The 22,050-nt window shown below is 45.6% G+C and overlaps 1 pseudogene; it reads left to right on the plus strand.

The window, feature by feature from the left end:
• Positions 1-5,314: 5,314 nt before the first annotated feature.
• Positions 5,315-5,721, plus strand: LOC103267760 (annotated as a pseudogene).
• Positions 5,722-22,050: the final 16,329 nt, after the last annotated feature.

Consider the following 22,050-nt stretch of genomic DNA (forward strand, 5'->3'; position numbering starts at 1 on the left):
TGGAAAGGTGGCAGACACACAACAAGCACCACAAACCTTTAGCCATTATTATTCCACAGCATCTGCACCCCAGCAGCCCTGCGGGAAAAACCTGTTTCCACGAAACCATAGGGGGACAGAGGGTGTCTTTTCCAGCTTCCAGCAGCCAGTGAAATGGGAAGACAGTTGGAGACCCACAGGACGGGATTCTAGTTGCAGCCACTCCACATACAAGCTATGTACCTGGAAGCCAGTTATGATGCTCTGAAGCCCATGTTCCTCACCAGCTACATGGGGCTCAGCTACTGTAGGGGAGAAGTAAGAACACATCGTGTGGGCAGTAAGTAAATGTTACTGAGGGGTATGGTCTGGACATGGACTGTTTCCCTCCTCCCTCTTCCCTCAGGAGCAACCCCCAGCCAAGGTTGGTCTCTGAAGGGTAGGCATATTCCCAGAAACAAATTACAGAGTGCAGGTAACTGAGCAGAGTTGAAAGCACTGTGATCGTCACGTGTAATCAATGCTATTGTAAGCACGTGATTAATCGACTTGCTTGCCTATAAAACTGCTGTACTGTCCAAAGTGTTTCTTTCAACACCCCTTGATGTCATCAGGGCCACATGGGCTGACCCTTTCCTCACAAACACACCACCATCGGTGTCACATGGGTGGCCCTTTCCTCACCGACCTGTCACCATCAGTGTCACATGGGTGGACCCTTTTCTCACCGACCCACCACCATCGGTGCCTCCTATAAGTTCTAATAAATCAATGTGTTTCCCTGCTGAATCTCGGTGAATGCTTTGGAATATGTAAGAGCCTTGCACGAAGCCCTCTTTAGGACCGCCTTATTACAGTTACTTTCTTTATTTCTTCCCTTACCCTGGAGTGCAAAGAACACTAGGTCCTTGAAACTCTCAGGAAAGCTTGTCAGCCATCCAGACTAAAGCTACGGACCCAGAGACCCCATGGCCAGCCAGGACTAGAGGAGATGTCCTACCCCAGAGAAGTGGAATGGTGACTACCCACCAAGCAAGTCACCATTCCACTTCTCTGGGGCACAAGCAAGTGGCCTGTCCTCCAGCACTAAGATGTCAGCCATTTTCCACCAAAGACCCAGAGAGCAGGAGTCAGTAAAACCCAGGAGAAAAGGGGGGAAAGCCTAGGTGTGGAGTCCTCCTCAGCAAAGCCTGACTCTAACCAAAAGTGATGGGGCCACAGCCATAAAAAAGAATGAAATCATTCAGCAACATGGATGAAGCTGGAGATCATCAACCTAAGAAAACTGACTCCGAAACAGAAAACCAAACACCACATGTTCTCACTCACATGTGCAAAACAGTCACAAAGATGGAAATAACAGACACTGGGGACACCAATAAAGGGAGCAGGGTGTTAGGGTTCAGAAGCTACCTACGGGGCACGATGCTCACTATCTGGAGAATGGGTCGCCTGAGACCCAATCCCTACCACTACACAACATGTCCGTGTAACGAACACGTACGTGAACCCTTGAAGCTTACATAAAATAAAAAGCTATGGAGACTGTTGGGCAGCTACTTCATGAGGTGATGCCTGAATCATTAGCAAGAAAGGGTAGGGAAGGTCGTTTTTAGACAAACATCTGAGTAATAAAGAGTGTAGATAACTGTCAAAAACAATGCCTAAAACGGCTGCCTACTGTTTGCTTACACAGCTCTTTCCTTCTTTAGACAAATGATAAAACATCAGCACTTCTGAATATAAATCATCTTCAATTAAGACATTTCTGTTGGAAAGCACTTTTGGCAGGACAAACGAAATATTTGCCACTGTTCTCCAATTTGGATCTTTCAAGGTTGGCAGGGCGATTTATTTTTGTTGATTAAACAAAATACAAATGGAAAGGGCCTAAAAATTGATTAGCCAATTAAGCTCAATGATTCTCCACAACGAAATGTGCATTATTAGCTTTGCCAGAGTTATAAAAATGTCTCCTAGCTTTCCTGCTGTTTTCAGGATTTACACCATTGATATTTGTGCTGACAGAAAGATTAAGTAAGGACTGGATTATGCAGAATTTGTCTTCTCTCTTGCTGGAACGGAAGAAGAGAAACGATTAAGAGCTTGGGCCATTTCAGGAAGAACATCTGCACGGCATTCGCGATTCTTGAAAGAAAGATTTGGGTTGAGTGAGGAGCTGTTATCGCTCATGTTGTGTGTACTTGTTCTTTAGTAAATTACAGATTCACTAATAGGGGCCAATTTGTGGAGATGACAACAATCATAAATATCCAGATTCTTCATTTTCTCCTTTCATTTTCCAAGGGGTGAGTGTCCAGATGGGCAGCCAACCAAAGGATGGGTATCAGATGTGTTTGCAAAATCGATCCACGCACAGAGGGGCACTATAAGCCTATTTCAGTTCAGAACAGTTTTTCTTAATTGCCACCAGGAGGTCAAGAACACAACTGCAATAAACTCACTTACAATAGCCGTAAACCTAGGGCAGCAGAATGCTGATGCTTTCCGGTGGTCAGAGCATGAATGTTGCAGGCTGCTATGCATTTTTAAACTTGATTGTACATAATTGTTAATCACTGACCCATTCTCCAACCCTCCTGGGCTGGAACACGTTGCTAGGCAACCAATTTTGCTCTAGATACTTTCTGAAAGCTAGTGAAGCAACATCCAAGTGTCAACTAAGTAAACACTAACCATTAGAGACAGGTTCAAATAAAAAAAGAATGCCCAGCTTCCTCAGAGCACGTCCATCTAATGTCCCTTCCTCATGTAGACACACATTTCCCATGCCTTACTACTCAGCAACGAGCTATCTTGGGTTGAACTGGATGAAACTGCCCTTTTGGAAGCTCAATTTGGCAATTCACAAGGGTCAATCTAATAACTTAAAAGAGGGAGGTTTCCACAGTCTATGAAACAGAGAAACCATTTTCCTCCACAGGCATAATCATAATTGTGCTTTGCATCAATAACACATCATTTGCCTAATTCACACATTTCCTAAAGTTCTTTTTATAACAGTTGGGAGAGGCAATCTTCTGGCAAATACCTGAATGAGAAGTCCCATTTATTTTTCCATTTGAGACTAGTACAAGCTGATTGGACTAATTCTTATACAATATCAATACATTCCCTACTTTTTCAAATGAGTGGAGCCACAGGAAAGGCAACTAAATGCATTGTTTCTCATTTGAAATGAGGAATACGAGAGGACAGCCTGAAGATGAAGACGGACCTGCCAAGTGCATGAAAGCTCATTTAGGAGGAAAGAGAAGGGAAGGTGGGACGGCTGGTATCATGGCACAGTGGTATTCCTGGGAAGCAAGTGAAGTTTAATGATTCTCTGTGTCCAAGACAGCTGAGATTTCCCAGTCAAGAAAGCGCTAAAGAAGACACTGGGCGCAGTGGCTCACACTTGTAATCCCAGCACTTTGGGAGGTCGAGGCAAGAGAATTACTTGAGCCCAACCTGGGCAACATAGCCTCATCTCTACAAAAAAGCAAAAAAATTAACCAGGTGTGGTGACGCATGCTTATAGTTCTAGATACTCAGGAGGCTGAGGCAGAAGGATCGCCTGAGCCCAGAAGGTCGAGGCTGTAGTGAGCTGTGATTGTGCCATTGTACTCCAGCCTGGGCCAGAGTGAGATCAGATTCCGACTCAAAAAAGATGAAGTACTAAATAAACAGAATGGCCCTATCTTAGTTCACAGAGTATCGCCAGGAGGTTCTCAGAATCACTGCTGCGAGACAGGAATGATGATCAGCCTAGATAGTTCATATGCACAGATGATTAACTTCATTAGGAAAGAACTGGGAAAAATTATTAGGTGAAGGGAGAACTCACGGTGATGTTTAAGGTTAGATTTCTAGTCTTCTTGAGCAAGTTTAAATCGCTATGCAATTTTAATTTTCTAGCAACCAAAATTAATTGTATCTGGAATTATTAAGTGACAATTTATAAACTAGGCACATGTAAACTTTACATTGGGCAAATGGCAAATTGTCTTGAGAAGACAATAAAAAGTTTATCACCCATGCCCAGATGAGCCCTATTAAAATATAACCAAGCTTTCTGTTCAGTCTGGATTTGCTTTATTACCTACTTATAATTAAAAAGTAAAACATTAAATAAATAAATACAAAAATATATAAAGTTAAAAGTAAATGTTTTTCTCTTCAATTCATGACTACCCTTATTTTTCACCTGCCCCCAGAGGTAGTTTGTTTGCTTGCTTTTGACAAAAGCCACATCCTAATATATATCCTGGCAACTTGCTTTATCACTCAATGTTACAGCATAGAAGCTAGTTTTAAACAGTTGTCCGGCCAGGTACAGTGACTCTCGCCTGTAATACCAGCAGTTTGGGAGGTTGAGGCAAGAATACTGCTTGAGCCTAGGAGTTTACCAGCCTGGGAAACATAAGGAGACCTACAAAAAAAAAAAATTAACCAGGCATGGTGGTGACCACCTGTAGCCCCAGCTGCTTGGAAGGCTGAGGCAGAAAGATGGCTGAGGCCAGAAGGTTGAGGCTGCAATGAGTCATGATTCATGCCACTGCACTCCAGCCTGGGCAACAGAGAGAGACACTACCAGGGAAAAAATAGTCCTCTATACTCATCAGCCAATTTGTCCACAATTTCAAAATAAAGCTTCTTAGATAGTAAGAATCACACACACACACACACCCCTACCCGCAAGTTTACAACAATTTAAATATCAACAAAAACATCATCTATTATTAATCGCTCCAAGGTACACTACTAGGAGGTCAAGAAAGAAGAAAGAAATTTTTCAACCCCATAGGTATGTCCAAGGAATGGGTGGCCAGGAGGCAGTAAGTTGGCATCACAAATGGATGGCTTAAGTTGGAGTCCCAAAGGAAAAATATCTATATCATGCAAAAAAAGAGATCAATGAAATCCAGAGACACCAGACTAAATAAATAACAGGGACCAACTGCCAAAACAGATTCTGAATCCCACTGCTACACACTAAGAGAAGAATGTCACTTCAACAGAGACATTTTTAACCACCTATGAAGGAAATTGTGAGCCTGCTGGGAACCAGCAACGACTATGACAAGGAACAACAAAAACACCTCCATGCGCATTCGGGCTGTCACAACTGCGGTGCAAACACCTTGGATTCTACACTGTTCCAACTCAAGAATTGCAAAGACTTATTAGAGGTTGTTTTCTTTAGTTGAATCCTGGAGACCACAGTGCTAATCTCAGTTCAACAAATAGACCTTAAGAATGTCACTTCCCGGCATAACACACACCCCATGCTGAACCCCGTGCTACTCGCTCTGCATGCCCTCCCGTGCCCCCCATGGCCACCATTCAGCAGCTGGTCGGAAGATGGCACCTAGTGGACAGCAAAGGCTTTGATGAATACATGAAGGAGCTAGGAGTGGGATTAGCTCTGCAAAAAATGGGTGCAATGGCCAAGTCAGATTGTGTCATCACTTGTGACGGCAAAAACTTCACCATAAAAACCAAGAGCACTTAGAAAACAACACAGTTTTCCTGTACCCTGGGAGAGAAGTTTGAAGAAACTACGGCTGATGGCAGAAAAACTCAGACCACCTGCAACTTTATAGATGACGCATTGGTTCAACATGAGGAGTGGAATGGGAAGGAAAGCACAATAACAAGAAAACTGAAAGACGAGAAATTAGTGGTGGACTTGTCACGAACGATGTCACCTGTACTCGGGTTTATGAAAAAGTAGAATAAAAATTCCATCATCACTTCGGGCAGGAATTAGCTATGAGAATGAACAAGCTCAGTTCAATGAGCAAATCTTCATAATGCTTCTTTTTTATCTTCGTTACTATGTTCAGTTACCTTTATCACAAACACTGAACATACAACTATTTCAAAGTGTTGATCATCCCTGTGGTTAATAAATAAATGTGTTTGTGCTAGTAAAAAGAAAAAGAATGTCACTTCCCCTCTCTAGACATCAGTTTTCTTGTCTAGAAAATGAGAGTGCTTCAGCTACTCGGGAGGCCGAGGTAGAAGGATCACCTGAGCCTAGGAGGTAGAGGCTGCAGTGAGCCTTGATCTTGCCACTGCACTCCAGCCTGGGCAGCAGAGTGAGACTCTGACTCTAAATAAACACATAAACACATAAATAATAAAATGAGAGACTTTGATAAAGGAATTCCAAAATCTGTAAGATGATTTACATCATATTACTTTAAAACTGTGTGTGGGTGGATGGATAAATGGATGAATGGATGGTGGACGATGGATGAACAGATGGATGGATGGAGGGTGGCTGGATAGATAGACGGACAGACACACAGATGAACGGACAGTGTCAGTCTGCTGCTATGGGACTGAACAGGTTTGTGGCCAATTGTTATGGTTTTAGGAATTCTGTGGACCAGTTGACATCACATTGATAGCTTGGAATAGACCACGTTGGGAAAATTCACACCATGGAAATAGAAAAAAACACTACAAAATAAGCCTTTTTCTTCATTCTGGGAAGCCAATTTCCCGGCACACCACTGACAGAAAGCAAAAACAAGGCTAAGAAGCAGAGAATGGAGACACAGGGATAATACCTATAAATATATAAAGTCCTCCAAGTGGGCTGTTCCTCATATCTCCACATTGATACACTTAATATTTTCCCTGCCAGAAACCCCATTCCCCAATTAAACTCCTTGTCCAAAAGCATCACCTCTTTCAGAAAACCCACACCTGAAGCCTGCCCGCCATCTGAGATGCCCCTACACGTCCTCTCCAAGCATGCAGGAAACACCTCCTTCTGCCCTCCTAGGGAACACCTACAAGACAGTGTGGTCATTGACCATTTAGCCAGTCCCACTGAATCCTCAGCTAAGTCAGGACAGCAACTATGTGTTTTAGCACTTGGTATTTCGTGCTCAGCACAAAGACAGGCATAGAGTCTCCATCCAGTCAACAGAATTTAAATTAAAGCAATGGTTTTAGCTGCAAGGCAGAGCAAAAACGTTGGCTGATAAAAGGTCTGGCCTACAAGAGCCGCACTTACTCTATCCTGGTCATCGTTGGGTTGCAAGAGATCCTTCAAGGGCTTAAGCCTTTCATGCCCACTGTCCCTTGGACTGTGGATTTCCATTAAATCAGTTCACCTACATCTGTCACAAAACGGTGCTGTGGGTTACTGACCCACTTTGTTTCATTTCTTTACTACTCAATGACATCCACATGTCACTACAAATTGCATTTTTAAATAAGGAATTAAATTTATTTGTCCTGGATGTACCCAAGGGAGTCCTAGGATACACACCCTCAGGCTCTTCTGCCTAATCCACTAAGTGGCCTAGGGCAAACCGTTTAAGCCTTCTCATCCTCAGTGCTACCCAATCTATTAAATAAAGAAGGAAATCTTAGAAGAGCAGAGAGAAGAGGCCACCACTCTACCTTGTGCCACAGTAAAGGGAGGCACTGCATTCCTGACCTCAGTAGCAGCCAACGTGACACGCACACGGTGTATACACAGAGTCACACACATCTATTACCTTTGGCAGGAAGGGAGGAGAGTGTCTTAGTCTCCTCAGGCTGCCGCAACAAGATACCACAGACTAGGTGGCTTAAACAACAGAAGTGTATTTTCTCACAGTCCTGGAGGTTAGAAGTCCATGACAGAGGTGCTGTCTGGTTTTCTGCTAAGGCCTTTCCTCCTGGCTGTGGATAGCCTCTGTCTTTCTGTGTCCTCACATGGCCTTTTGCCTAGACACACTCAAAGAGAGAGATGGAGAGCATGTCTGGAGTCCCTTCCTTTATTAATTAATTAGTTTGTTTGTTTGTTTATAGAGACAAGGTCTCACTATGTTGCCCAGGCTGGTCTTGAATCCCTGTACTCACACAATCCTCCTGCCTCGGCTTCCCAAAATGTTGGGTGGGATTACAGGTATGAACCACCATGCCTGGCCTTCTTCTACTTCTTATAAGGACACCAGCCCTATTGGACTGACACCCTTATGACTTTATTTAACCTTAAAGGCTCTATCTCCAAATATAGTCATATGGGGAATTGAGCCTTCAACATATGAATTGGGACGAGGAAATTCAGTCCATAACAGAAGGAAACTACTGAGCATGAACTGGTTGCTAATACCTATTCGTACTGAGGACAGGAAATTTTCTCCACACTTTTGGAAGGAAATACATAGGAGAAAAAAACTATTCTTCTGTTACAGGTTGAATTGTGTCCCCATAAAAATTCATATTGGACGCCTAACCCCCAGTACCTCAGTATGTGACCTCATTTGGAAACAGAGTCCTTGCAGATTTAATTAATTAAGATGAGGTCATTCTGAAGTAGGGCGGGTTCCTAATTTAATATGACTGGTGTCCTTATAAAAAAGGGAAATTTAGACACAGACAGGCACACAGGGAGAACGCCTGGTGAAGATGAAAGCATAGATTGAGGTGAAGCATCTACCAGCCAAGGCATCCCAAAGAGGGCCAGCAAAATACCCAAAGCTAGGGGATAGGCATGGGACAGACCCTCCCTCGTTGCTGTCAGGAGAAGATAGCCTTGACCTGTTGACACCTTGACCTTGGATCTATGGCCCCCAGTACTGTGAGACAATAAGTTCCTATGGTTTAAGCCACCTGGTTTATGGCATTTTGTTACGACAGCCCTAGCAAGTGACTACAACCTCTCTCTCAGCATCTACTAACTCATTCCAACCAGGGAGGACACGGACTCTCCAGGTTGGTGAGGTTGGGAGAAGATACTGAGGGATGGGCTTTCTCTTCTGGGAGCTGACCATCCTCTGGACTCACTGTAAGGTACTGCCCAGACATACACTGTCTATACCTGGCTTCTTTCTTCTCCCTCCCTTAGGGAGTGGCCTCTGGCCAAGGTTAGTCTCTGAAGGATGTGTATATTCCCAGTAATGAGTCATCCAGCAAGGCTGAAAGCGATGTAGATGTCACCCTTCATTAATCTAACTGTAAACATCGTTTAGCAATTTGAATTAACTTGATGATTTATTAACTTGCTTAATTATAAAACTGCTTGCTGTACTGTCCCCAAGCACAGATTCTTCACCGGCCAGTCACCATCGGTGCCACCCGTAAGTTCTAATAAACCAATGTCCTTCCCTGCCAGAAGTCCAGGGTGACTACTTTGGAAGAGGTAAGCATTACATGAAAGTCCTCTCAGACCTGAGGTTACTGCATTACACTCACCTTTTCCTGCTCTGCCCTGTTGCCAAAGTTGGCCAGCCCTGTGAGTGGGGAGGAGCAGGGAGCAAGCCCGCCTGGTCCTCACTTTTAAGCCTATTCTCCAACCAGCTTATCTGTAATAACACTGATACTTTCACTTCCATCTGTCTGAATTTTGTGTAAAAGGCATCAACTGTCTCTAAATTCTGGGAGGAGAAAGAGGTGATTAATTATCACCCTTCACACCCCTACAGTGATCCTCACTCACTTAGTTCCATCACTACACTCTCAGAACATCCCCGCCCACGCACAAGCACAGGGGCTCCTGAGGGTTTGCTGTCTTGGCCACGGTAAAGGCCTATTGGGTAGAAGAGCCCAACCCAGGCCCTCTGACAGAAAATCCTACATTCCTTCAATAAAAATCACTACTCTGACTTACTATAGCAGGTCAGGTATTCAACAAGAAGAGGAAGAGGAAGGATGCATGTCTTTGGTTTCTTTCAAAGTGTCTTCTGTGGGATGGGAAGACAAGTTCAGTTAGTTACTATTATAGTAGGCGCTAATAATCCTAATTAGGCCAGGGCTCTTCCAAGGCAAATGGTGCTCCATCACCTTTTAAACTGGCACACAGAAACAGCTTTTCCACAATGGGGAGAAACCCAAGTATGCCAGGCTTATTAAATATCCTGGTTCAAGGTCAGTCCTACATATCCGGAAGCTACTTGGAAATGGGCAATGTTTGCCGGTGTGTAGGCTTATCTCTTCCTAAGAAACTATCCCAGTCAGGTGCGGTGGCTCACGCCTATAATCCCAGCACTTTGGAAGGCCAAGGAGAGAGCACTGCCTCCAGGGGTTCGAGACCAGCCTGGGCAAATTGGTGAGACCTCGTCTCTGCAATATGTCAGAAATTAGCCAGGCATGGTAGCGTATACCTGTAGTCCCAGCTACTTGGAAGGCTGAGGCAGAAGGATCCCTGGAGTCCAGCAGGTCAAGGCTGCAGTGGCCAAGAGTGTGCCACTGCACTCCAGCCTGGGCAACAGAGTGAGACTCCAACTCAAAAAAAAAGAAAAAAAAGAAAGAAAGAAAAAAACTATCCCAGATGGATGAATGGTTCACACCTGTAACTCCAGCACTTTGGGAGGCCGAGACAGGAAGAATGCTTGAGCCCAGGAGTTTGAAACCAGTGTGGGAAAGAAACATAGTAAGGCCTGGGAAACAGCAAGATCATATCTCTACAAAATTAAAAACAATTAGCCAGGCATGGTAACGCACATCTATAGTCCCAGCTACTCAGAAGTCTGAGACAGGAGGATCACCTGAGCCCAGGAGGTCAAGGCTGCAGTGAGCCATGATTGTGCCACTGTACTCCAGTCTGGGAGAAACCCCAACTCAACAACAATGAAAAGAAACTATCCTGAGTCCACACTATGGAACAGAAGAGCACCCTTGCTACTGATTCATTAACTTACCTGATCGAGGCAACGGAAAATCTAGACACACTGGTAATACACTTTCACCTAGATCTATATCAACTTCTGTACATAAGTTGAAATATAATCAACGCAAGAATGGGTTGAGAAGACCAGTCCCAACGTGACTCCACAATCTCTAGCTGGCTGAAAACTAAGGGAGACAAGGCTGCCATGTGGTTGTAAAAAGGGGAAAAAGGAAAGAAGAAAAATGCTTTAGGCCAGGCTTAGTGGCTCAGCCTGTAATCCTAGCACTTTAGGAGGCTGAGGCCAGTGAACTGCCTGAGCCCGTGGGTTCAAGACCAGCCCAGGGAAATTGGTGAGACCTCATCTCTACAATAAATAAAAAATTAGCTGGGCATGGTAGAGCATGCCTGTAGTTCCGGCTACTTGGAAGGCTGAGGCAGAGGAATCACCAGAGCCCAGCAGGTCGACACTTGGGTGACCATGAGCATGCCATTGTACTCCAGTCTGGGCGATGGAGTGAGACTCTGACTCAAAAAAAAATGGTTTAAGTGCTAAGAATGGATCTAGAAAAAGGGAGGTGAATGACCAAAGCACAGCTGGAGTATTGGGGATCACTTATAGGAAACTAAACACATTTCAAGGGGGTCTTTGACAATCTGGAGAACAACCCAGGAAAAAAAGCACCAAGGAACCTGTGTGGTCTAAAAACAGAGTCCAAGGAATGACAGTTGGAAGAAAGGCAACTTTTAACCTGAAAACAGAGATACAGGGAGGACACAGCAAGGACCTGAAAATGCCTCTGGGCTTTTTAGGCCAGTTGGTAGAATCACTGGAAGGATGCAACTCAATAGAAGTCAAAATTAGAGAAGTTTCAGGAAACAGAAAGGAGCAGCTTTGTGCTAGAATTCTGATTACCAGAAGTATGGTGGGGGAGGGGGGACAGAAAGAGGACCCTCACTCAGGGACATTATAAAAGGAATCCCTGCATTAAAAAGAAAGTGAGTTTGAATGAGCATCCACGTCCTTCTCATTTAACAACAAGACTTAAACCGGGCACTGTGCCTCATGCCTGTAATCTCAGCACTTTGGGAGGTGGAGGCAAGAGGATTGTCTGAGCCCACAGGTTTGCGACCAGACTGGGCAACTTGGCGAGACCTCGTCTCTACAATAAATCAAAAAAAATTAGCCAGGTGTGGTGGCACATGCCTATGGTTCCAGCTACTTGGAAGGCTGAGGCAGAAGGATCACTTAAGCCCACAAGGTCAGTGCTGCAGTGGCAGTGAGCGTGCCACTGCACTGCCGCCACTGCACTGCAGCCTGGGTGACAGAGTGAGACTCCAACTCAAAAAACAAAAACAAACAAACAAAAAGACTTAACACAAATGCCAACGGTGCTCTCAACACCTCCAAACTGAGCCACAGCTCCGTCTTGGGGACCCGTCCCACATGATCGATGTTTTTTACTCTCAACACTTCTGGCATCAAATGTACGGGATTTTTCCTCATGCCAACCAGTACTCCAACATTCTGGGCACCAACTGGGGATCCTACAATTTATTCAAATCTGATGTTAACTCCCAGAGTTAGCACGAACCCCACAGGTTACGGGTTCAATCCCAAAAGACTGCCCCCACGTCAGCTGCCAGCTACAAATGGGGTCACCACACTTCTACTTGACCAACTACCAATTCTGAAGTTCCCATGACCTTCTCCCCAGATTCAATAACTTACTAGAAGAACTCACAGAACTCAGGAAAAGACTTGACTTACTATTTATTATAAAGGGATACAACTTGGGACCAGACAAATATTCCAGGTACACAAGGCAAGGTCTAGGGAAGGGCATCAAGCTCCCAACTCCTAGGACCCAACATGCATTCACCAATCCAAAAGCTCTCTGAAGCCCATTGTTTAGAGATCTTGTGGCATGACTGAGTAAATCACGGGCCACTGGTGACTGACCCAATCTCCAACCCCAGAATGGGAAGGTAGAGCTCTAAGCTTCAACCCTCTAGTCACATGGTTTGGTTCTTCTGGAGACCAGCACTCATCTGGAAGCTGATCAATCCGGAAGCTGCTCAATTTGGAAGCTTAACAATCCAGAAGCTTATCAAAGTCCCCAGCTGCCAATCACCTCATTACCGTTCAAAAGAAAGACATCCCATCACTCAAGAGAGTCCAAGAGTTTTAGGAACTGTGTGCCAGGAACTGGAACAAAGACCAAATATATTAATTTATTTCTTATCATCACACACATCTTGACCAGAAATTCTGTCTTGCACATGAACCTAAAGATGGAACCTTCTTGTCACCTGTGCTAAATCAGCTAGGCATGAGGGAAACCAAGAAAGGGCTTCTTTTTTCAGTTCCGAGGCTGTGCTAGTTTGTTTTGTTTCTGTCTGGTGATGGCTTCTAGTGGGAGGAGAGAGCAGAGTGGGAGCCAGAAGCACAACAGAAGGGTGATGCAACATGCAAGCTGACATTCGGGGACACGCCCACCTGCCTGCCCATGTGCAGCTGGTGAAGTGAATTTTAAGCATGCCAGTCCTCGACTAAACCAGAAGCATCCCCAGTCAAGGCCATCCTAACGCTGAAAACATCGTGGGAGCCCTTGGCAGTGACCCAAAGCAACATACGGACTGTCCTAACCATTAGATTATAAGAAAAATGGATACTACTCATTGCCCAGCTACTGTGCCAGGACTGTGCATATATAAACTATAATTATCATTGTCAGATTGGCAATGAGGGTGTTGTACCCATTCTGCAGATGTGGATACAGAGGCTCAGATACTAAGTAATCTTCCCCAGGCCACACAGCTAGTAAATTATGGACATGAACCCAGGTGTATCTGGCAACAATGGCCATGTCACACCAAGCCAGGCCGCCTCTCCTGGCTCCTTCCTTTAAGTCTTCAGACTTCTGTCTAGAAAGAAAGAAATATTTTATAAACACAAGAGAACATAAGCAGACTAAAACCAACAGAACTCAAAGCAAATAGCACTGCAGTCCTCACCACCCTGGGATCAAACACCCTCCCTCCCTCTCCTTTGTTTTATGAAATCTGAGGTCTTGAAAAGATACATACACAACCGCACCCCACGCTTCCACCCGAAAGATTCAGTGCGTAAAAGACAGACTGGGTCTTGTGCCAAGAAGTTGGAGCCAGTTTATTTTAGTCTCAATGTTAAGACAGCCAGCACCAGGTTGAGGCTGAGAAATGCTCCTTCTAATTAAAACTTTATTTTCAAACACATGTCACAGTTTCAACATGGTGCAACTCATTTCTTGCTATGTGAATTTCTAAGAGTAGAAACAGCTGCTGCTATTGCCAGTCGCTCCCATTCATTTCGGGACAACCAGAGGATCCCAGAGGGCCAAAACTAGTTGTTACACACAGGAGCAGGGCAGGAGCGCGCGAGAGCATGGCAAAGTCAAGAGAAGGAGACACTGTCGTCCACCAAGCGGACATCACAAGAGGCCCTCCCTTCATGAGCAGCCTGACAAGTTTGCACGTGGCACCAGAGACAATGTCCCTTGTCCCCACCTGGTGAGAAAACAGAGTCTCTGAGAACTCCTGAACAGATCCAAGGCCGCCTCGAAAAAGGGAGTGAACCAGGGTATAGTGATCATGGATCATTGCTGAAAAGGAAGCAGAAAAGACACTACGATAGACTGAATATTTGGGTGCCCACAAAATTCATATGTTCAAAGTCTCACCTCCAAAGTGATGGCATTTGGATGTAGGGCCGTTGAGGGGTGATTGGTCATGCAGTGGAGCCCTCATGGGTGGGATTAGGGTTCTTTTAGGAGAACCCAGAGAACTCCCTCACCCTTCCACCAAGCGAGGCAACAGCAAAAGTTGGCTGTCTATGAATCAGGAAGCAGATCCGCACCAGACAAACCACCCCGACCTTGGACTTCCCAGTCACCAGAGCTGTGCTGTTGTTGTTTTCAGTTTGTTTGTTTGTTTGTTTTCCGTTTTTAGTCGAAGTCTCATTCTGTTGCCCAGGCTGGAGTGCAATGGCACAATCAAAGCTCACACAGCCTCAACCTCCTAGGCTCCAGCAGTCCTCCCACCTCAGGTTCCTGAGAAGCTGGGAAGGCATGTGCCACCACGCCCAGCTAATCAGAATTGTGTTGTTTATAAGTCACCAGTCTACGATATTCTGTGATAGCAGCTTGAACATCCAAAGACACCCACTAAAAGCTCTGTACTCCAACTAACTGTCACTCTTCATGTCCCCCACAGGACTCCACAAAGAGGCCACCAGGATGGGGTCTGTGTCTACTTTGTCCCCTGTTCCATCTGAGGTCACATACCCACAGGTATGAGCTCAATACATCACCATGTCAATACTTGCTGGTTAAATTAACACCATGGAAATGGCACTGTGGGTGACCTCCAAACCTAGCTCATCTCCTGGGCAGGAACCTTACTTAAATAGAAGCTTCAGGCCAGGAGCAGAGGCTCATACCTGTAATCCCAGCACTTTGGAAGGGCAAGGGAGGAGGACTCCTTGAGTCCAGGAGTTCAAGACCAGCTTGGGCAACATAGCAAGACCTTGACTCTACAAAAAGTCAAAAAAAATTAGCAGGGTGTAATGACACACACCTATAGTCCTAGCTACTGGGGAGGCTGAGGCAGAAGGACTGACTGAGCCCAGGAAGTCAAGGCTGCTGTGAGCTGTGATTGTTGTGATCATGCCACTGCACTCCAGCCTGGGAAACAGAGTAAGACTCTGACTCAAAAATCAAAATAAATTTAAAAAAGAAAGTACCATCCATGAACCAGAAAGCAGGCCCTCATCAGATGCAGAATTTGCTGGTGCCTTGATCTCGGACTTCACAGCCCCTAGAACTGGAGAAATTAATTTGCTATTTATTAGCTACCCAGTTTCTGGTATTTTGTTATAGCATCCCAAATGGCCTAAGACAGCTGGGAAAGGGGTACTCCAAGAGAGCCTCTGGGTCACATTGCTTCCACAAAACAGAGACAAGACCACAAGTGGTGAGGTATACAGTATAGGTCATGAAGGCTGCCTTTGGGAACACCACTGCTGCTACGGTTTGAATGTGTCCCCCCAAAGTGCCTGTGTTAGAAACTTAATCTCCAATGCAACAGCAGTATTATAAAGGTAGGGCCACTAATAGGTGGGTAGGTCATGAGGGATTAATGCCATTATTGCAGAAGTGGGTTCCTAATAAAAAAGATGAGTTCAGCCCATGTTCTCTGTCTCCTGTGCTCACTGTCTTCCGCCTTTCTGTAAGGCATGATACTCACCAGAAGCCAGCGCCACGCTCTTGGACTTCCCAGCCTCTAGACTATGAGACAAATAAATTTTAAATTTATAAATTACCCAGTCTGTGGTCAGGTGTGCTGTCTCATGCCTGTAATCCCAGCACTTTGGGAGGGCAAGGAGAGAGGATTCCCTGTGCCCAGGAGTTCGAGACCAGCCTGGGCAACATGGTAAGGTTGTGTGAGCTATGATTGTGCCACTGCATTCCAGCCTGGGCAACAGAGTGAGACCTCAACTAAATAAAGTGAGATCTCTAACTACAATAAGTCAAAAAGTTAGCCAGGCATGATGATGCACACCTGTAGTCCCAGCTACTTGGAAGGCTGAGGCAGGATTGCCTGAGCCCAGCAGGTCAAGGCTGCAGTAGCCATGATTGTGTCCAGTCTGAGTAACAGAGTTAGACTTTGACTCAAAAAATAAAAAATTACCCAGTCAGTGGCTTTCTGTCAGAGCAGCAGAAAACAGACTAAGACAAGCACCAGTTGTGGAATAATAAATCCACAGAGGAATAGAGAATGAAGAGTAATTCTGGAGTGTCACACGTTGCCTTCCCAGAAGCCAGGAATGCAGCTCATACACATTCCAGTGGTCCCAGGAACATAGCCCCAGGTGTTTCTCAGACAGAGGCCACTCATCCTCACACCTCTTACAATAGAGAACGTGCAATGATTCCAAACCAGAGGCCGTGCTGTTGGGTGGACATTTAATTTAATTTAATTGTATTATTATTTTTTTTTTTTGAGTTGGAGTCTCACTCTGTTGCCTAGGCTGGAGTGCAGTGGCATGCTCCCAGTCACCCCATCGTCGACTTGCTGGACTCCAGCAATCCTTCCACCTCAACCTTCCAAGTAGCCAGAACCACAGGCATGTGCTACCCTGACCGGCTAATTTTTGATTTATTGTAGAGACGAGGTCTCGTCAAGTTGCCCGGACTGGTCTCAAACCTGTGGGCTCAGGCAATCCACTCACCTCGGCCTCCCAAAGTGCTGGGATTACAGGCTGAGCCACCAAGCCCAGCCTGGGTGGACATTTTATAACTCGCTGTGGTATTTTCTAGGAGCCTATAAAATTCAGGGGTTAGTCCCAAGGCAAAGAGATGAAAACATTTAATGCTCTGTTGCCTGAGAGTGTGAAGATGGGAGGTAGCCAGAACCCAAAAGGCTGAGTCCAGAATTCCAAGTCAAAATTTAGACCAGAATCTCAAATGACCATATTTTCTGGCTGGATGCTAGTAGTCACCATTGCATCAGGAAGCTCAACACAGCTTTCACATCCTCAGAGGCAGTCTGCCCTCTGTAGACAGTACACAGAAGGGTAGGGTCTTGAAAGGCTTATGGCCCAGGCCAGTGGCATGTTGTCAACAATTCCAACACCACCACTACCACTGCCAACCACTGAGGGCTAACCATGGCCCAGATACAGGTCTTACCACCCACTCAATCCTCAGGACACGCCCAAGGTAAGTGTTTCTATTGGCCCTAATTTTCAGATGAGGAAACTGAGGCACAAAAAGGGTAAGTCCCCTTTGCAAAGTCATGGCCCAAGTCCAGAGCCGGTCCTCTTAGCTCTGTGCTGCCACCCAGCTGCATATAAATCCATGGTGCCCAATTTCTCTCATTCCCTGATTCCAAGCGAACATCTTCACAACCTGGTCCTGTGTGGGTGCAGGAATAAGCTGCATGCCAGTGAGTGGAAACCAACACCCTAGCCCTGCACTACCTGATGATTCTCAATTCAAAATGATTCCTGCCCACCATAAAATGTGAACTGTGTGCAGAGAGGAGTCATAGAGCACTGATGACCCAGTATCCCTTCAGAAGGACTGAGAGTCCCAGCCAACCAGCACTGGAACCCGGAACACATTCTACTCTGGATCATGCTGGGAAAAAATGAAAACCCACGCAGCCAGGTGTGGTGGCTCATGCCTGTAATCACAACACTTTGGGAAGCTGAGGTAGGAGGCCTGCTTGAGCCAAAAGTTCAAGACCAGCCTGGGCAACATAGTGAGACTTCTCTACAAAAAAACAAAAAAATTAGCTGAGCATGGTGGTGCACACCTATAGTCCCAGCTACTAGGGAGGCTGAAGTAAGAGGATTGCCCAAGCCCAGGAGATTGAGGCTGCGGTGAGCCATGAACATGCCACTGCCCTCCAGCCTAAGCAACAGAGTGAGACCCTAACTCAAAAAAAAAAAAGAAAACATTTGCCCTTTGACAGCCAGTCCATGGCTCTGAGGAACTCCCCGGTTCCCATCTAGAAACAGCTGCACCACTGTCTCCCTACCACTAAGCTCGAGGCTGGCACTTGGAACCACAAGCCAGGGTCAGGACAACAGGGACAAAGGAAGCGTCAGCAACCCAGACAGCCTGCATCTCCTCAGGCTGCAAGATTTATGAAGCGCTTCAGTTAGATCTGATCAATTTTCTGTCTTGAGGTGCCATTCTGGACTCGGTGGCATTAACCATTTGACAGCTCCTCAGTGACCTCTGCCCTCTCAGCCATTTCCACAAGCTCAGTAGTCAGGCCAGGTAGGGGCTTCCTGCTCCGCCCTCTCTGCTGAGGAGGGGACTGGGCCAGGCACCCTTCTTGATGGGAAGCCAAGGACCAGAAAAACCCAGTGGTCTTTGACTTGGGGCAGAAGCCCTTTGTGCAGCCCGTTGTGCAACAGGTCACATCCCTGCTCAGCCCCTTGGATGCCACTTGAGGTGGCACTGAGACCTTCCCACTGTGTATCCTCTCGCCTAACTCCTCACTGGGACCACAGGAGTCAGGAAAGGGCAGGCAGTGGCCCTGGATATGATATGGTGACACACTCATGGGCAGGATCTCCTTGGAATCTGGGATGGCTAGATCCTGCTCCTTGGACCCTTCAAACACAACACATGACAGATATTCAGAGACTGGGAAGGCGGTGGTCCGAGCCCGGGCCTTCAGGGGTGCTCATCCACCTGGGAGTCCACCGGTTTTGTTCAGGACTATGGCAGTCCCAGGTGGTAAACCCTGACTGGTCCAGACCGAGGGTTTAAAACGCAAGGAGACTTTGTCCTCCCACCTCCTGGGCACATTTACAGATGTCTGGAAACATTGAAGGGGGATGGATACCAGCATCCAGTTGTCAGACTCCTACGCTGCACAGAACAGCCCCAAAACAAAGAATCACCTGCCCAAAAGGTTCATGCTGCCAGGCTTGGCACATACTGGGGTAAGCGACTCATGACACGCTATTTTCCTTTGCCAGAAACCAGTGTTTTCAGCTCTACTTCACAGCACAGGGAAGGGTGTGTCAGAGTGATCTCTGAGATTCATGAGACTGTCCACCAGGAATGTCTACACCGATCGACAAAGGACTGAGTACTCTGGAGAGCTTTACAATTGGTCCTCAGAGCTTCCCTTCTGCCCATTTCACAAATTGGGGAACTGAGGCACAGAAAGATCACATACTGCTTAGAAGAGAAGCTGGGATTTGAATCCCAAGCAGTCTGACCCCAGTAAGGAGGACACAAGATTATATCTATATTCTGTGCGATCCTAATTATGTACAGCAAGAAAAAGAAAGGGAGGGAGAGAAGAAGAGAGAGGAGGAAGAAAGAAGGGAAAGAAAAGAGAAAGGGGAGAGAGGGACACAGAGATAGATGAGAAAAAAGACAGCAAACAGATAGATCAAAATGTTAGCAGTAGCTATTTATAAGTGGTAAGATTATGGGTACCTTTTGTTTTCTGCTATGTGCCTTCCTGTATTTTCTAGATGCCAGTGAAAATGTAAGTTCCAATCCAAAAAGAAATAACAGAACAAAACAAAAATATCTGCCAAGCATCCATTTCAAAACTGTCGTCAGCACCAGGCAACGAAAAGGTAATAATAATAACTGGGGTGGGCAGAAACAAAGAACTGAATACCGCACGATCTCACTCATGAGTAGGCCTTGATCGCTGGTCACATGAGCACAAAGGTGGGAACGACAGGCTGGACACTGCTAAAGGAGGGAGGGAGGAGTGAAGAGGAGCTCACAACCACACGCTGGGTACCAGGTCCACCATCAGGGGAAGGGAAGGGAAGGCACGCTAGAAGCCCAAACCTCAACTGCATGCAATTTACTTTATGTAATAAATCTTTACATGTCCCCCACAACTCTAAAATAAAAGAAAAATAAGAATAAGTGTGCTGAGGAAAAAGACATAGATCCCCTCCTTCCCACACACGGGAGGGGCAGCCCGGGGTTGTCTGGGCCCATCAGGCCTCAATGACAGCGGCGCTGGGAAGCCCAACCCGTGAGGCCAGGCTCACAGCACACCTGCAAGGGATTCTGTCAGCTCCTCATCCATCTCCCGGCAGGAAGTAGAGAGGAAGAGCCCTGGAGGTAAAGGTCAACCCGTCTCCCACCCCACCTCACCCTGCCTGGCTGTGTGCGTCCATGCTCCAAACGCTTGAAGAGACTCCAGAAAAATAAGAGATCCAGAGCATGAAAATTTTCTTTCAACAGATTTATGAACTGGTAGGAATAAGAGGAAAAAGAAGAATTTTTTATGCAGGGCCTCATGGGAAAGTTTGTTTCAGAAGAGAAAATCCTCAAGTTCACAGAAAAGCTTGCTTTCCCAAAACTTCCCCAAAAAACTTGCATACACATTATTTTTAATTTTCTGCTTGGAGTCACCTTCCACCATAAAAAAACTACACTATGCAGAGGTACGCATTATCTAGTGAATCTTTTTTGTTATTATTCTGTTGTTAACTAAGAGAAGGCAGTTTGTTCGCCCCCTATGATCATGACTTTGGGTCACTGAGAGACCCTCTCTCATTCCACCTTGCGTAAAATGATTAAGTGGCTTCATAGTCATAAAAAATTCTTGCAGATATCCTAAAGTTTCAAGAATCTCTAAAGCTTAAGACAACACACCCAAAAATGCAGAGATTCAAAATACCCGAATATCACCACTGAGTAAGGCAAGGAATAAAAGGATTGTGTTTTAGGCAGTCAGCAGGCCTAGACCTAGCCTTTAAAAAAAAAAAAAAAAAAAAAACAGTAATAAATCCCTAGTTGCTTTCCCGAGAGCCACCCCTGGAGGTCTCCCTCCTTGTCAACAGACCACTGACTGTTAGGTTCACATTCTCTGACTATGATGAATTTAGAGAACAGCCCCAACTCAGCCCCAGTCTAAATTGGGCCTGATATAAACCAATGGGAGCATCCCATTTCCCTTGCCTGCGATTGATTGGGTTAGGGCTGGCCATGTGGCCCAGCTGCAGCCAATGAGACAAGACAAGAAGTCAGCAGGGCAGTCCTGGGAAGGTTTTTCTTTGCAGATGAAAAGAGGTAAACTGGAGGAAATGCCTGTCTTTTCAAGCAAGAGTTGACGTAGTTACTTGCAGTGCTGCAACTCCAGCTGCCATCCTTGCCACCGTAAGATATTAGCCCAAGAACCAAGCAAATATCCTGAGGATTGTGGAGCAAAACAACGGAAAGAACTCATGATTCTGATGCCATCACTGAATTGCTGAATTAACCTTGGAACTGTCATGTGACTTATCGTTTATGGTACATTTAGCTGGGTCTTTTGTTTCTAGCAGCCAAAGCCTTCCTAACTGGTAGAACCCTATACCAAGGCTTATTACTAAGAACTTGAGGTCTTACAGACATAGTAAAGTCAAAAGACAATGTGTCAGACTATCCAGACCAGATTCAGCAATCTGGGAAGGCAAGGAAAAGATAGGTGACTTGAACTTTCTTGACTTTCTGTCCAACCTGTTTCCCAACTCTCCCTTCGCCATACCCTGACTGTAACTCACTCCAACAGAAGGTTAAACAGCTGATATCCTTTAAGACATAGTCAAGAGGTAGAAAATGGATGCTTTATGGCCACGCGAGAGAGTAAGGAAAGCCAGGACTCAAAAGGTCTCTTCACTTAAGCACATCATAGACTACCAACTGCTAAAAGCCATCCCCAAATTCAGACTTCAAATAAACTGACTGAGGAATCTGAAAGACCCTAGGGGAAGAAAATCCTGCAAAGCAGTTTTTTCAAAGAATGGAGGCTGGTCAGGGAGATAGTGCAAGATAAGAGTCTGTACATAAATCATCTCGTTAAAGATAAGAATTTCATGTAGGGCTCTCCATCCTCAGAAAACAGACATAAATAAATGATAAGACTATCTGATT

The sequence above is a fragment of the Carlito syrichta genome, unplaced genomic scaffold (genome assembly GCF_000164805.1).
Source record: "Carlito syrichta isolate Samal-C Ts95f unplaced genomic scaffold, Tarsius_syrichta-2.0.1 Scaffold308238, whole genome shotgun sequence".
NCBI classification, from domain to species: Eukaryota; Metazoa; Chordata; class Mammalia; order Primates; family Tarsiidae; genus Carlito; species Carlito syrichta.